Here is a 14,975-nt window from a genome sequence, read left to right as displayed (position 1 = left end):
TAAGCCAAAATAAACCTTTTTTTTTTTTTTTTTGTTTTTCCTCAAAAGCTGTCCTTGGTCAGGTGATTTCTGCCAGCAATGTGAACCTGGTTGCAAAAAGTAATGTTGGTACCAAGGAGTGTTATCATTTTCTGCTAGACATCTGACTGTGTGGCTTTGGCCTTTTGGAGCTGATTTTCAATAGGAATATGGATGAATTTGAAATCTTGGCCTAAGAGACATCTTGCAGTGCTCTAAGTACAGCTTGACCAATTATTCTGATCAGAGGAAAGAGACCTGAGTATAGTAAGAACTAAAACTGTGAGGTTTGGTTTATGAGGGTAGGAAAGAGCTTTGTCTGGACTGGGCTAGAAGCAGTTTGGGTGAGAGGCTTGCTATTATGCCCATGTCATGAGAATTTGTGCAGGGTTGAATTGCATAGAAATGGACTGGTGTAAGCAGAAGGATATGGTACAGAAATGAAATTTTTTGGCAGAAATTTCTGCCCATTCAGCTGCAATTGAGAGATTATAACCTTTGAGATTGGACCAGCTGACCTGCAGTGGGGCAACAGGAAGAATGTAGACTCTTTGGAAGGAGTCTGAGTGTTCAAGGAGTGTCCTGTTCTTCAAAGTCTGCTTTATTTCCCCCTGGATTAACAATTTGGCACCCTACCTGGTATTGTAGAGTATAGAAAATGCAGAAAAGAGAGGGTCATTGAGTTTGCAACATCATCATGTGTTTTGGAAACAGCCATGGGCAGTATAAAGCATGGAGACCAGATGGAACCATGAGAATGAACTGTGGATTGCAGTGGAAAACCAGTAGAGATACTTTGACCATGAGATGGCTGCTAAGGAAAGCTTCCAGTCCCAGATGAAGTTTTCCAGGACTGTGAGTAGCTTTTCTAGAGGGGTGGAATTGGAACTCCAAAGAATTGTTTCTGGTTAGAATGATCAGATTTGGAGATTTGTCACTGACTAAAGTTGTGGGACTTAAAGCTAAAGAGTTTGATGTTTTCCCTGGTTGTTTCAAATCTTGTATTGGTTGAAAAAAAATTTTTTTGCTATGCCCAGTGATATCTTTTGCAGTATTAATGTTTATTTTGTACCATTATGGGCTTTTGGGGGGACTTTTTGGTATTATGACTTGGATTATAGGAATGTTTGAATATCATTAGTATTGATAAAAACTATGGGAACTTTTATAATTGGACTGAATGCATTGCATTTTACATTATGGATGGTTATCAGTTTATGGGGGCTAAGAGGGGAATGTTGGTGGTTTGATTCAGGTATCCATCATAGGCTTAAGTGTTCTGAATGCTAGGTTCCCTAGCTGATGGCATTTGGAAATTAACGCTTCCTAGAGGCAGTATATTGTTGGGGGTTGGTTATGAGCATCATAGCCATATGCCAGTGTTTGGCACACTAGCCAGTTCCACTGTATGTTGGCCATGGGGTGATGTCCATATGTCATAGCCATATGCCAGTGTTTGGCACACTAGCCAGTTCCACTGTATGTTGGCCATGGGGTGATGTCCATATGTCATAGCCATATGCCAGTGTTTGGCACACTAGCCAGTTCCACTGTATGTTGGCCATGGGGTGATGTCCATATGTCATAGCCATATGCCAGTGTTTGGCACACTATCCAGTTCCACTGTATGTTGGCCAGGGGGTGATGTCCACCCTCAGCTCAAGCCATCATTTTCCCCTTAAATCTGTAAGCCAAAATAAACCTTTTATTCCCCAACAGCTGCTCTTGGTCAGGTGATTTCTGCCAGCAATGTGAACCTGACTGCAACATAACTTGAGGTTTATTCAATTGTTGATTAAAAGTAGACCCAGGATTATGTTAACCCAGTAGCATTTTTTCTATTAGTATTAATTCATATTTGCTCAATGAGTATTTCTAGATGCTGCTATTTCACAGATAGTGTCTGAGGAATTTAGTATATATAGATTAATACACAAAAAGATAACAACAGTAAGGCTGGGGAGATAACTCAATTGGTAAAGTGCTTGCCTCATAAGTTTGGGGTCATGAGTTAACTTTGCAGTATCCATGTAAATACCAGGTAGAGTTGTGCTCACATGAAATCCTAGCACTGGGAAGGCAGGAACTTGTCCCCTAGGGAACATGGGCCAGCTCTTATAGCCAAATTGATGGACTCCTGGAGAACAAGAAACCCTATCTCAGAGAAGTTGAGTAGCACTCCTGAGGATTACACTGAAATTGTTCTGTGACCTCTACACACATGCACATGCACACATCACTACAAACCCACCTTCACACACATGTGCGCACACAACCATGCAAACACACATCCAACACACACACATATACACACATAACCAAAGCCCATCATTGTGAAGCTTCCACATATTAAAATGTCCTACTAAAATAAAGTGTTTCACTTAAGGCCTGGAGAGATGGCTTAGCAGCTAAGGCACTTGCTTGAGAAGCCTAGTACTTGGGTTTTATTCCCCCAGGCCCACATAAGGTAGATGTACATGGTGGTACATGTGTCTGGAGTTCATTTGTAGTGGCTAGATGCCATGGCATGCCCATTCTGTCCTCACTGCTCTCACTTTCTCTCTCATAAATAAATAATAAATAAAATATTAAAATTTCACTTGAAATCAGTGTTAGTATTTTAATATCACTACGTTACCTTTTAATATTCGTATTAATAGGTGTGCTTTTAAATTTTATTTGAGAGAGAAGGAGATAGAAAGAGGAAGATAGAGAAAGAAAATCAGTGAACCAGGCCTCCAGCTGCTGCAAATGAACTTCAGATGCATGTGCCACTTTGGGTATTTGGCTTATGTGGGCACTGGGGAACCAAAGTCCTTAGGCTTTGAAAGCAAGTGTTTTAACCACTAAGGCATCTCTCCAGCCACTTATGTGTCATTTTTAATTCCTCCAACTTCAGGCTTAGTGAAAGAAGCATTGGTTTTAGACATGTTTTTTTCTAAGCACATATTTTTTTAAATACAAACAAAATATTTCTGACTTTAAACCTAGTTTTATCCACCTGCATTTTTGAGATTTTTATTATGTTTGCATGTTTATATAAGATGTCTTTGTTTGCTAGGATTTACCTTCTATAATTTACTATCTCTTTGCATCTTTTAATTCTTTTTCTGATCCTATTTTATTACATGCTATTCTGTGAATACTCCCTTCCCCAAGTTCATTTGTTGGAATCTTAAACCCCAATGCAATAGTGAAGGGGGCTGGAGCATTTGGAGAGGTGTGTAGGATATGACTGCTATTCCATTGTGTTTGATTATTACCATAATAAAAAAGGTTTGCAGGAATGGGCCCACTCTTACTTTTCCTTCTCTCATGTGAGCATGTACATTGATCTTGTACTTCTCTGCTTCTAGAACACTGGGTAATAAATCTCTGTTCTTGTTAAGTTACTCAGCCTATTGTGGTCTACTATAGCAAAGCAGGGGAGTAAAATACGATTCAAGTGATTTGATATTCCTTATTCTGTTAGGAATTTTGAATTAAGTCTATCTTTGTTTTTGTTTGTTTTATAGTGTGTCTTGAATGAGTTAACTCTTATCTTCAAATACAGTTCTGTAGCAGTTGGCTTCTCATTGTTAGGTTAAATCACCTGATTCACAACTGCTTTGGGAGGAAAGGGCTTATTTAAAGTTTCTATGGGAAGACTCCACATGACAGAGCATGCAGCTAAGGCATCACATCTCCATACATGAGTCACAGAAGAGACCAGCCAGAGTAAGCTAACTAGGTCTGAATATCCAGTAGGGCTAGAATTTAAGGTCTTCCCTCAATGACACACCTTCTCCATCAAGGATCCACCAAAGGCCCCATCAACTGGGCTAAGTAGGTAGGTAAGTTACAGTCATTTGAGGCCATGGGTGACTTTTGCCGTCAGACCAACACAATTCCTCTTAAGTTTGTTTAACATGAATGGATGTATCCAATGACCTTCTTCAAACACAAAAACTTTAATTATTTAATTCAGCAATCACCCTTGTCATTTTCCCTGCTTATTTCTTGAATTTAAGCCTTTGTAATTAGTCATTACTACCAGTGTATTTTGTAGTCAAGACATAATAAACTATTTTATTCTATACTAGCAGTGTAGCATATCTTATTTATATTTTGCTTTATAAGCCACTATTTTATTCTATGTTAAATTTTACTCTCTCTTGAAGTATTTGAGTGAAATCTCTGAGTGGCATTGCCTTTGATTGAAAATACCTATTTTATCCTCACTCTTGTTTGAAATCCTAACTGGGGCTGTGATCCTTGGTTGACAGATATTACTTCACAAAACATGAAACATATTCTTATACTGTCTTATCTATTGTGGTGGACTCTAAGATGGTGTTAATCTAGCAATCATTTTTAAGCAAGTCTAGGGAATTTTGTCAACTGTATTTTAAGAGCTTTGGATATTTGTTCTAAATCACGTGCTTTAAATATGGGTATTTTTATTTATCAATTTGCTAAACTTTTTTGAGATTCATATCTTTCTTCATTATGAATGATTTTCATTTTCATTTACTTTGAATATTACTTCTTTTTTATAATTTTTGAGGTAATGTGTCACTCTAGTCCAGGCTGACCTAAAACTTACTCTTTAGTTCCAGACTGGCCTCAAACTCACAGCTATCCTCCTACCTCTGCCTCCAAAGTGCTCCTGGCTATTCTCTGCAATCTACACAGATTTTTATGGTTCCAAAGCTATTACTATTCACCACACTCTTACATACTAACTTCTGTTGTCTATACCATTCTTAGTTTAATTCCTGGCAATATTATTAATTCTATTTTTTAGGTAAATGAATTTATATTTTGCTGATTTTAATCTGTTTTCATTTTAAATTTATCTATTTTACTTCATTTAATCATTTATTTGGCTTATTTTATTGAATATTTCTACATATGAGAAAATATTCTAAGCAATTCAATCTCTACCCTTGTGCTGGAAATCTATGACTGTTTTTCTAATAATATTTCGATTTTGGAAAGTCTGAAAATAATAAAATAATTTTATTCTAAATATTTACAAGAATCAATAAGCAGAAAACACTAATAAAAGAAGAGAGATGAAGGAGGATATACTATTTTCAAAGGAGACATGTCGAGTTGCTAAGATTAACAGAACAAAGTACCAAATTTGGGTGTCTTCAACAACAGGAAGCTGTTGTTTCCCAGCTTTGGAGTCTTGAACTCTAAGATTCATGTATTGGGAATGGAGGTTCTTCTGAGATTTGTGTGGAAGAATATAGCTCATGGCTCTTCTCTAGTTTCAGGTTGTTTGCTAGAAAAAAATGCAATTATTTTGCTTCTAATTTATTTTCTCATTTTCTTCCTTAACTTCATGTGATAGTCTCCCTGTGAGCACATCTGTGTCTACATTCCCCGTTTTCATGTACACTATACTGGATTGAGGGTGCCATTCTACTCCACTATGAGATAATTTTAGCTAATTACAACTGCAGTAATTTTATAAAGACATTCAAATTATTATTATCTGTAGTAATAAATTAAATACATGGCTCAGGGAGGTGATAAATAAACCATAAAAGTCACTGGAAGGAAGAATCCAGCACTTTGGAGGCAATTTGAAGTCAACCTCAGCAATTACTAGCTTCTGTGATTCCTCTTTACCATCATCATCTTTGAAGAGACAAATTGAATATATTTGAGAATTCATATAAATAATATAAAGCATAGTATTGTCTACTGTAGACTATTTCCTCACTGCATATAGGAAATATTGTATATAATTGAGGGACATGTACTATAATGACATACTATCCCATGGAGCTCTTCCTATTCACATCAGAAATCATGAACATCTATGTGTGTATAATGATTAGGAGCATAATGCTATGCTTCATGAAAGGAAGTTAAAAGAACACAGGTGACAAGAGTTCATGGTGATGCATGGTCACTATATATAGCACTGCATGAGGCTCTTATGTACATGACCTTTTCCAGCCACCAACACTTTCCTAAGCCATAGAGTATGGCCCCTTGCATCCTCCTGATGAGCAAGCAGAGACTCTAGCAAGTCACATTATTTGTCCAAATTCAGCTGGCCACTAAGAGGTTGAGAATGGGATCAAACATCATTCTGACACTATAACCTATAATGTTGTAAGTGCTATGACATTATGAGAGAGATTCCAAATCATATAGAAGAATCAACTTTGTGGAGCTAGGGAGAAAGCCAAGTGAGTAAATGCTTTCTGTATAAGCATGAAGACCTCAGTTTAAATCGCCTCCACCCACTTAAAAGCTTCGTGTCGCAGCATATGCCTGTATTCCTAGCACTGAGGAGGTAGAGATAGCATTCCTGGCACATGTTAGCCATCTAGACTACCCAGATTGGTGAACATAAAGTTCAGTAAGAGATCCAGTCTGAAAAAATAAGGTGGAGAGCAACTGAAGAAGACACCTGATGTCAACTTCTTCACTACACACACACACTAAAAACAAATAAACCTTGTTATCACTGATAGCAATTTGTTTGTTTCGTTTCTGTTGCTATTTCTTCAGTTTCATGAATTTACTAAATTAATGCTTAGTGTATCTCACTTATGTATCCAGCATTTCTCCCCAAATTTGCATGGTTCCAAGTGTCTTGTTTTATAATTCAACCTGGTTTCTATTATCCATTTCCCTTTCCAGCTCCATATGGTTGATTGTTGGTATGTAAGACCACACTAGGATTTTAACACAGTTTCAGTTTTGCACCAAATGAGGACACATTGGATATTCTATAATGAAGGCAATCCAAGTGAGTGCCGCAGTGACCCTTGAAACTGCCCCTGGTCTACCTCTGTTCCTTGTTCTTAGTTTGCTTATTTAAGGTTCTCTCAGACCACTGGCTTTAGGCAAGGGGAGGTAGTCATTCGTGCATTATTGCTCAGCTTCACTAAATGCACAGTGGCAGCAATGTTTAAGCAGTGACCTTAGTATTGCCTTTAACCTAATGGAAAATACTGAAAATTGCTTGCATGAAATTGTGACAAAATTTAAAACATTTCCGCAAGGAAGTGCAATGTTTATTTTTGTAAGGGGTAAGAAATAATAATTAGTAAGTAATTACGACTTGGGAAGGGTGAAAAAGAGAAAAAAAGATAATAATCAGATATTGTAACTAAATTTTTTCTGCAATATTGAGAGTTAAGAATTCTTTACTGGGCTGGAGAGATGGATTAGCGGTTAAGCGCTTGCCTGTGAAGCCTAAGGACCCCGGTTCGAGGCTCAGTTCCCCAGGTCCCACGTTAGCCAGATGCACAAGGGGGCGCACGCGTCTGGAGTTCGTTTGCAGAGGCTGGAAGCCCTGGCGCGCCCATTCTGTCTCTCTCCCTCTATCTGTCTTTCTCTCTGTGTCTGTCGCTCTCAAATAAATAAATTAAAAAAAAAAGAATTCTTTACTGGCAATGTCTTTCATGTTTTATTTTCTGTTTTTCAAAACAGAAATTGCTCTTACCTGTTTGTTGTCTTTATGTGAAGAAAAATAAAATAAAACCATATTATTAGAAACAAAATCTATAACTCCATTGAAGCCTTTGAATAAGGAAGACCTACTTTCCACTAGTTTAAATCATGCACAGCCCTTCTGTCTAGTTTAGGTGACAAAGATCACACTTTCTACAACCAAATGTTGCTCTTAGCAACATTTTCTCCTCTGGATTTGGTATCTCCCATAATTTCTATACCAGAAAATATCATATCTAATCCCTCTAGAAGGCATGGTTATCAAGTTTATCACAGTGTATGAGTGCATGTGTGTGTGTATATGTATGAATATTTGCATATGCATGCATATTAATAAGCACTTTTAGCAAAGTGGAAGTAGAATATTTGCACACTTTGCTGTTGATATCCCTGAACATTTTCTATGTGTATATGTACATCTAATAATGAAAAATAGAGAATAATTGCTTTTGAGACATTCCAACAAGATATTTTAGGCTTAAAAACTGGCTATTAACTGGGCGTGGTAGTGCACAACTTTAATCCCAGCACTCAGGAGGCAGAGGTAGGAAGATTGCCATGAGTTTGAGGCCACCCTGTGACTACACAGTGAATTCTAGATCAGCCTGAGCTAGAGTGAAATCCTATCTTGGAAAACAAACAAAATAAAACTGGCTATCAGAATTTAAAAATCTCTACCCCAAACTTCATGGGAATGTTTTAGTTTGTATGAGCTTATGAGTACATGTTTTAGGTGGAATATCATGGTTTTATTAGAATAGTAGTATAAATTGTGTACCTTTAAAAGATTAGTATAACTTAAAATATTTTTTCTCTAAACTAGATTACACACATTTCATGCTTTACTCAATATTGTCATATAGCATATTCTTCAATGTGGTGTAGTATCACAGTATTTGAATGCAACTTCATGTTAAAATTCTTGCATTGTTTTTTCACTATGCTTACTAAGATAAAATATCCAATAAAAGTCATTAACATATGTATAAGAATATATATATATGTAACTTTAAAAAAGTTTTAAGTGCATACTACCATTTTTGTAACATTTACATTTTAAAAACATTGATTGAATATATGCAATGATTAATTGTTTCATAATAACTAAAATAATAAAACAACATTTAAAATTTTTTGAGGTTTGTTCTCACTCCAGCTTGGGGTGACCTAGAAGTCATTGTGTACCCTAACATGGTCAACCTTAAGCTCATGTACATCCTTTTACCTTAGTTCCTGAGTGCTGAGATTAAAGGTGTGAACCACCATGCCCAGCTTTGTTATAATTTAAAAAAAAAAAAAGAACCATGTAATATGTCTGGACTAATAAGTAGAGTGTAAAATCAGCTCCACTTTCACTACCATATAGGATTAATACATTTTTTTTTCTGTTGATGGCACAATGTTCATTCTTTTTCCTTTATTGTAAATGTAGATATTTAATTCAGTAGATTAAATGGCTTTCAGTAGTATAAAATTGACTATTGTTAGTTTGCTAATTTTTCTGCATGTAAGAGTTTTTAGGGAAAGCAAACATTATAATATTTAAGTAGCATTGTTTTACAAATACATTAATAAAATAAGCCAGATTGCTTAGAAAGAAAACATAACAAAGGCAAGTGCTTAGAATTAAACATTACATACATTAGAGAATTTCCATAATACAAAACATTAGTTTTTGAATATTAAGAAAACTTTGAGTTTTACTAGGATACTTTATAATGGCATGTAGGCGGATACTATAGTTTGCCAGTGTCAAGTCTAACCTTACACACTCCCATTTATTTCTTTGATCTTGTATTGTAGGAAAAGAACATGCCCAACTAATCTGCTTGACCTGGGGTATTATAACAGATACAAAGTACAATTGCATAATAGAAAGCATAAAAGCACCAGGCAACACGATCTTAACACTACCTTCTGAAGCCTGCATACCCCAGCTGACCCACAGAGCAAGAAATGTGTGCTTACTGTTGCAGTGCCCTGAGACTTTGTGGTTGTTTGTTGTATAGTATTAAAGTAGTCACTACTTTATGCAAAGATGGGTTTGCTTTATGGAACTTTTGTTCAAGGACCAACTTCCTGTGGTTTCACTGATGTCCTCGGAGAATTAAGAAATAGCACACTAAAATAACCAACAAGAGAAACTAAAATAATAACTAATTGTACAAAGCAAATGAATACTGTGTAACACTAACAAACTTAAATTATGTGTGCTGGATAGGGTCTGTACCTACCTCATCTGTATGATATTGTTCCTAATTTTGGTTGGGGTTTTGTTTAATAGGATTATTTAGCAAATAATTCAAATAATAATCAAATGTGTTCATTTGAAGATATCTCATAAAAGCCCCATTTATAGCTTCTTTTGACAGTTCGAAATAGATGATAAGACTGGGACTGTAGCCCTTCAGTGCAATACCTGGTTAGTGTTGAACAGAAGCTACCTTTCCAATATGGAATCTGGGCTCTCCAATTTTACTCAGAATGCATCTCTTACAAAGTGCTCATTTATGCAACTTAATGGCTATGTGAGTTTTTGCTCATCATGACCATTTAATTTTCTGTCTTCTGTAAAATTACCTCTTGGTACCAACCGGTTGGAAGAGTACCACTAACAAGGCTGGCTTTACAAAATTGGACATACTATGCTTACTCTACATAGTTTGTGAAAGTGAAAACACAAAAATATCAAGAGCAAATTAGGGTTTCAGTAATATATCTTTAATTTTGAGGTATTCACTAAAATGTATGTCTTTTAGTAGTGGCATTGTATGTATATTTCTTGAGACATAGATTTTTTCAGACATTTTTAAAATTTCTACTTATTTATTTGTTTGTTTGGGATAGAGGGACAGAAAGAGAGAGATTATGTGTGTGAGAGAGAATAGAATGGGCATGCTAGGGCCTCCAGCTACTGCAAATGAACTACAGATGCATGTATCACTTTGTGCCTTTGATCTTTGTGGGTCCTGGGAAATCGAACCTGGGTCATTTGGCTTTGCAGGGAAGCACTTTAACCACTAAGCCATCTCTCCAGACCCAAAGACATTCTTTAAATTATTTTTGAGTCTCTGGATTATGTTTAGGTAGTCATCCATCCAAAGGTAAAATGTAGATAAAATGAGATTTCATGAAACAAGACTAGATTTAATTGTGTATCCACATAATCGGGTCTTCCTAACTAGTGTTTGATAGTTAAGTAAATTGCAAGCTATAGTTGCAATCTGTTGTTCGATCCAGTTGATAAAGTCTAACAACAATCTATTACATTTGTTTAGAAGTTTAAATATCACAGGGAACTCTGATATTTATTATGTAATTTGATCATTAGCTCAACACTCTATAACCAGCTCCCTTATTGCTGTGACAAAGTGCCTTACAACACTAACTTAAGAAAGGTTTATTTTAGATTACTGTTCTGGAAGACAGTCAATCATTATAAGGAAGTTATAGCTGCAGCAGTGTGAGATATCTTGTCACATTGTGTCTGCAGTCAGGAAGCAAAGAGGAAAGAATGTTGGCACTGGGTTTGATTCTTCCTTTTCACCTTTTAATTCAGTCAGGGAAATCAGAGCCTGGGATATTGTCAGCCACACTGAGGATGGGTCTTCTGTCCTCAATTTAAACTCCTCTGGAAATGGACTTATAGACATTCCAGGAGGTGTGTCACCTAAGTGATTCTAAATCCAGTCAAGTGGACAATGATGATCAATCATGACAAAGCCCAAAATAGATATTTAAGCTAGAAATAAAAAAATTCCAAACAGAAAAAATCCTCCTTAGAGTTAAGGTAATTTATAATCATCACTTAATCAAATATTCCATGAATATTTCCTATTTCAAGTGCTATTCTAGGTACTGAAAATATTGCAGAAAATATTAGCCACATTTACTAATAGTGTATTATATTATAGACTTCATTATAGACAGTCATATCTGATATACATGAAAGGATGAACACAACCTTCAGTCATTTTCAAATATTAGGACTGGCAAGTCATTTAGGCAACACTTGTAACTCAGTATATGTTTGAGAACATGGACTCCACCAGGTTTTAAATGCCACATTTGTCCTTTACTACTTTCTTATAGGATTAAACTGAAGAGGTTATAAACAGGCTGCAAGGTACTGGTTTGCCAAGTCTCAGTGGACAGGGTGAATGTTAATATATAAAGATAGTAAATGACATTAGAAATCTGTGATGGAGGATGAATAAAAGCAAAGTATAATGACATATACATATGAAAATGTCATAATGAGACTCATTAGTTCATATGCTAAATTTAAAACGTGATTTTAAAAAGGGGTCTATATAAAAAGAAATATATGATGGAAAAGAAAAAAATTCGTAACACCACCACCTAGGGAGAAAGCTGAATATGGTTGGAGAGAATGCTTTGATGCCCAGCATGCCATGTTCCACAGCCTGAGGCACCTACATAGCCTCGCAGTGTTGGCTGGTCTTGTTAGCTCATTTTCTGTAGCGGATGAAAGCTAATCTGTTGAAGGTCAAGAGAAAGGAAGAATACTGGCATTTATGGTCCTTCTGCTTTTTATCTCCTAGTAGAATGTTAGCTCTCAACAAATGTGAGTAAACATATGGTAAATATTTTAAAAACTTCAACTTAAATAAGTGCCCTTAATTCCGGGTAATGGAATATATATATATATATACATACATACATATACAGATATGTATATGTTTACTTGTTTCTCCATGTATCACAAGTGGGCAGGGCTTCCTTTGTTCTGAAAAAAAATTATGGAGATATAAAGAAAAATCTGAGCCAAAGCATATAATTCAGAAAAATTTAACACCAAATCTGCTTTTGAAACTGGCTGATTATGATGTGCTTTACTTGACCATGAGAAAAGATTTCATTCTGGAATAATGTCTAGCATCAAATCAGTCTCTCTCTTTCTATCTCTCTCTCTCTTTCTCTCTTCTGGGCTGGATTTCTGACCTGTCAACACTCAGCATGTATACTTAGGTTAAGATATCAGTTCTGGAAAATGGAGCGCCAAATCATGTATTTATGCTGGAATCTTAAACCAGGTAAAGAAGGAGGGAAGCCAGAAGGCAGAGGAAGAAATATTAAGTTAAGGAAATAAATCTATTCCATTTTAATTTCAAACTACATGAAGAAAACCCTACTTTTCAGTGGAAAGATAGAGGCAGAGCATACTTGTTAAAAAAATATGATGCTCTGGCTTCTGTACGCATAAGGAAGTCTCTACAGTTGAGTATCTTGCCACTTACACTTAACTCATTTTTGTAAATGTGAGTGACTCTTATTGGAACATTAACAGTTTGAAAAATAAGGTAAAATGGTCTCATAACAGTTTAAAAACCATTTTCATGCTTTTATATACAAATAACTACAATTTTAACATGCTATTTTATTTGTTCAGCCGTTAGCCCATAGTATTTTTCAAATAAAGATGAATAATTCAGAGCTCTGAAAGTTTTGTGTTGGAAATGGTCCAGGATTTTTATATACAAAAAGTTATTTTTTAATACTTGAGAGCTTGTACTAAATTCCCTTTATTGCCACATGCATATATCATTGGTGATAGTAAAATCTGAGTTTGTTAATAAATGTTAAAATAAATGAATAAACACTTGAAAACATACAATAAGCTGATAATTTGATAATAATAAGTTTACATCACTATTTCTTTTTTTACCCTTTTTTAGTTTTTTTTTTTTTTAATTTATTAGTTTTCTTTTCAGCAAATACAGGCAGTTTGGTACCATTGTTTAGGCTCATCCATGACCTACCCCCTCCCAATGGCCCCTCCTTGTTGATGTAAGTGGGTCGTGCATTGTGGAGTTAGCCCACAGTTATGGGTAGGATAAATGTCTCTGCATATCATGACCCAACATGTGACTCTGACATTCTTTCCGCCCCCTCTTCTGCAAGATTTCCCTGAGCCATGTTGGGTTCATTTTTGGTCTGCTTCAGTGCTGAGGTATTGGGGGCCTCTGAGGCTCTGGCTCTCTGATTTGGTAGGAGTTGATTTTTCTCTGTGTTGGTCTCCCTCCCCCTTTGTGCTGGTATCTGGTTCGCCAGGAAAACATCACCCTTGCTTGTTTCACCAATTTTCCTTAGTTTCAGTTGAGCCCCTTTTGAGGTATGATGGGGCAGCTGTCTCCTTAGGATCTGCATCTATCTGAAAAAGAGAAGCAGATTCTCCAACAAACAGTAAGTTAGCACCTGGAAAATTGAAATAACACTTACTTTTTTGATAGAGTGTTTAAGAGGTGTAGGCCCTCTTGTACCCCATGATTGATGGCAGCTTGATATTGGAGAGTGGGCTTATGTTTGGTTGGATATGGTTCTGACTTGTTTCCCAGCTCCAGCTATGGGTCTTATACCACTGAGGGGATCAGTTAGCCGAATTAAGAGCAGTTGGTTCCCCACCATGGCTGTGTGCAACTATTGCACTTGTGTGGGCCTCACACCAGGTTATTTGTTACTAAGTAGGTTAGACCATGAGTTGCTTGGACAGATATTGGTCATTTCCCCCAGTCACCCATGTAGTACCTTCTGGCACTAGACACGCTGACTGTCTGGGGACTGACTCTCTCCTGGCTTCCAGCCATGCCATTCCATTTTAAGTGTCAGCTGCATAAGGAGTCTTCAGCAATAGGGTCTTACCACTGACCTTTGGTGGGTCATCAAGTACTCTGACATAAGTCTGTCATTCTTTTAGGAAACCTTTTCGGTTTCTCTGATCAAAAGCTCACTGTGGATGATAGCCCCATACTGGTAGTGGGGGTTACAGGTCAGTGCCAACTAAGAAAATGAGGAAAAAAATAACTACTATACAAGAGTTAGAGAGGAAAGACAGAGAGGAGGAGGGGGAAAGGGAGGAAAGATGTAGAAGATTTAGGATAAACTTGATCCTACCCTCTCCAGGGTCTTGTGGTTCAGGTATTTCCTGTAAGGGTCTAGTGAAGGTTCAGTCATTTGGTCTGCCTTTTAGGAAGTAGAATTTTATGGTACGATTGCCATTTGCGTCCAGATTAGTGTTTCCTACCCCTTCGATGCTCTCCCCTCCCTCCCCATCCATCCTAGTGTCTAGTCCATGAGGTGCTTGCTGGGTATGTAAGGTATCTTGGGTAGATTCAGGTTAGGTGTTGTAGATGAGTGAGATTATGTGTCAATTCTTTTCCTGTGATTGGGTAAGTTCACTGAGAATAATCTGTTCCAGGATTAACCATTTTTCCTCACATTTCTTTGTGTCATTTTTTCTTACTGCTGTATAGAATTCCATTGTGTGGATATACCACATCTTAGTTATCCATTCTTTTAGCAATGGACATCTGGGTTGATTCCAGCTCTTAGCTATTATGAATTGAGCCACTATAAACATAGTTGAGCAAATCTCTCTGGCCTGTGATTTGAAGGTTTTAGGGTAGATGCCCAGTAAGGGTATTACTGAGTCTGTTGGTATCTCTATAGTCAGCTTTTTCAGGAGTCTCCAT

The 14,975-nt window shown here is 36.6% G+C and overlaps 1 protein-coding gene across 3 annotated transcripts in view; it reads left to right on the top strand.

Moving 5' to 3' along the window:
* Lingo2 (leucine rich repeat and Ig domain containing 2) overlaps positions 1-14,975 on the top strand; it is a 1,280,444-nt gene that overhangs the window by 590,699 nt on the left and 674,770 nt on the right. The gene's annotated exons all lie outside the window — the stretch shown is intronic.

The sequence above is a fragment of the Jaculus jaculus genome, chromosome 1 (genome assembly GCF_020740685.1).
Source record: "Jaculus jaculus isolate mJacJac1 chromosome 1, mJacJac1.mat.Y.cur, whole genome shotgun sequence".
Lineage (NCBI taxonomy): Eukaryota > Metazoa > Chordata > Mammalia > Rodentia > Dipodidae > Jaculus > Jaculus jaculus.
Note: the sequence above shows the minus strand (reverse complement) of the source record. Positions and strands in the feature narration are given on the sequence as shown.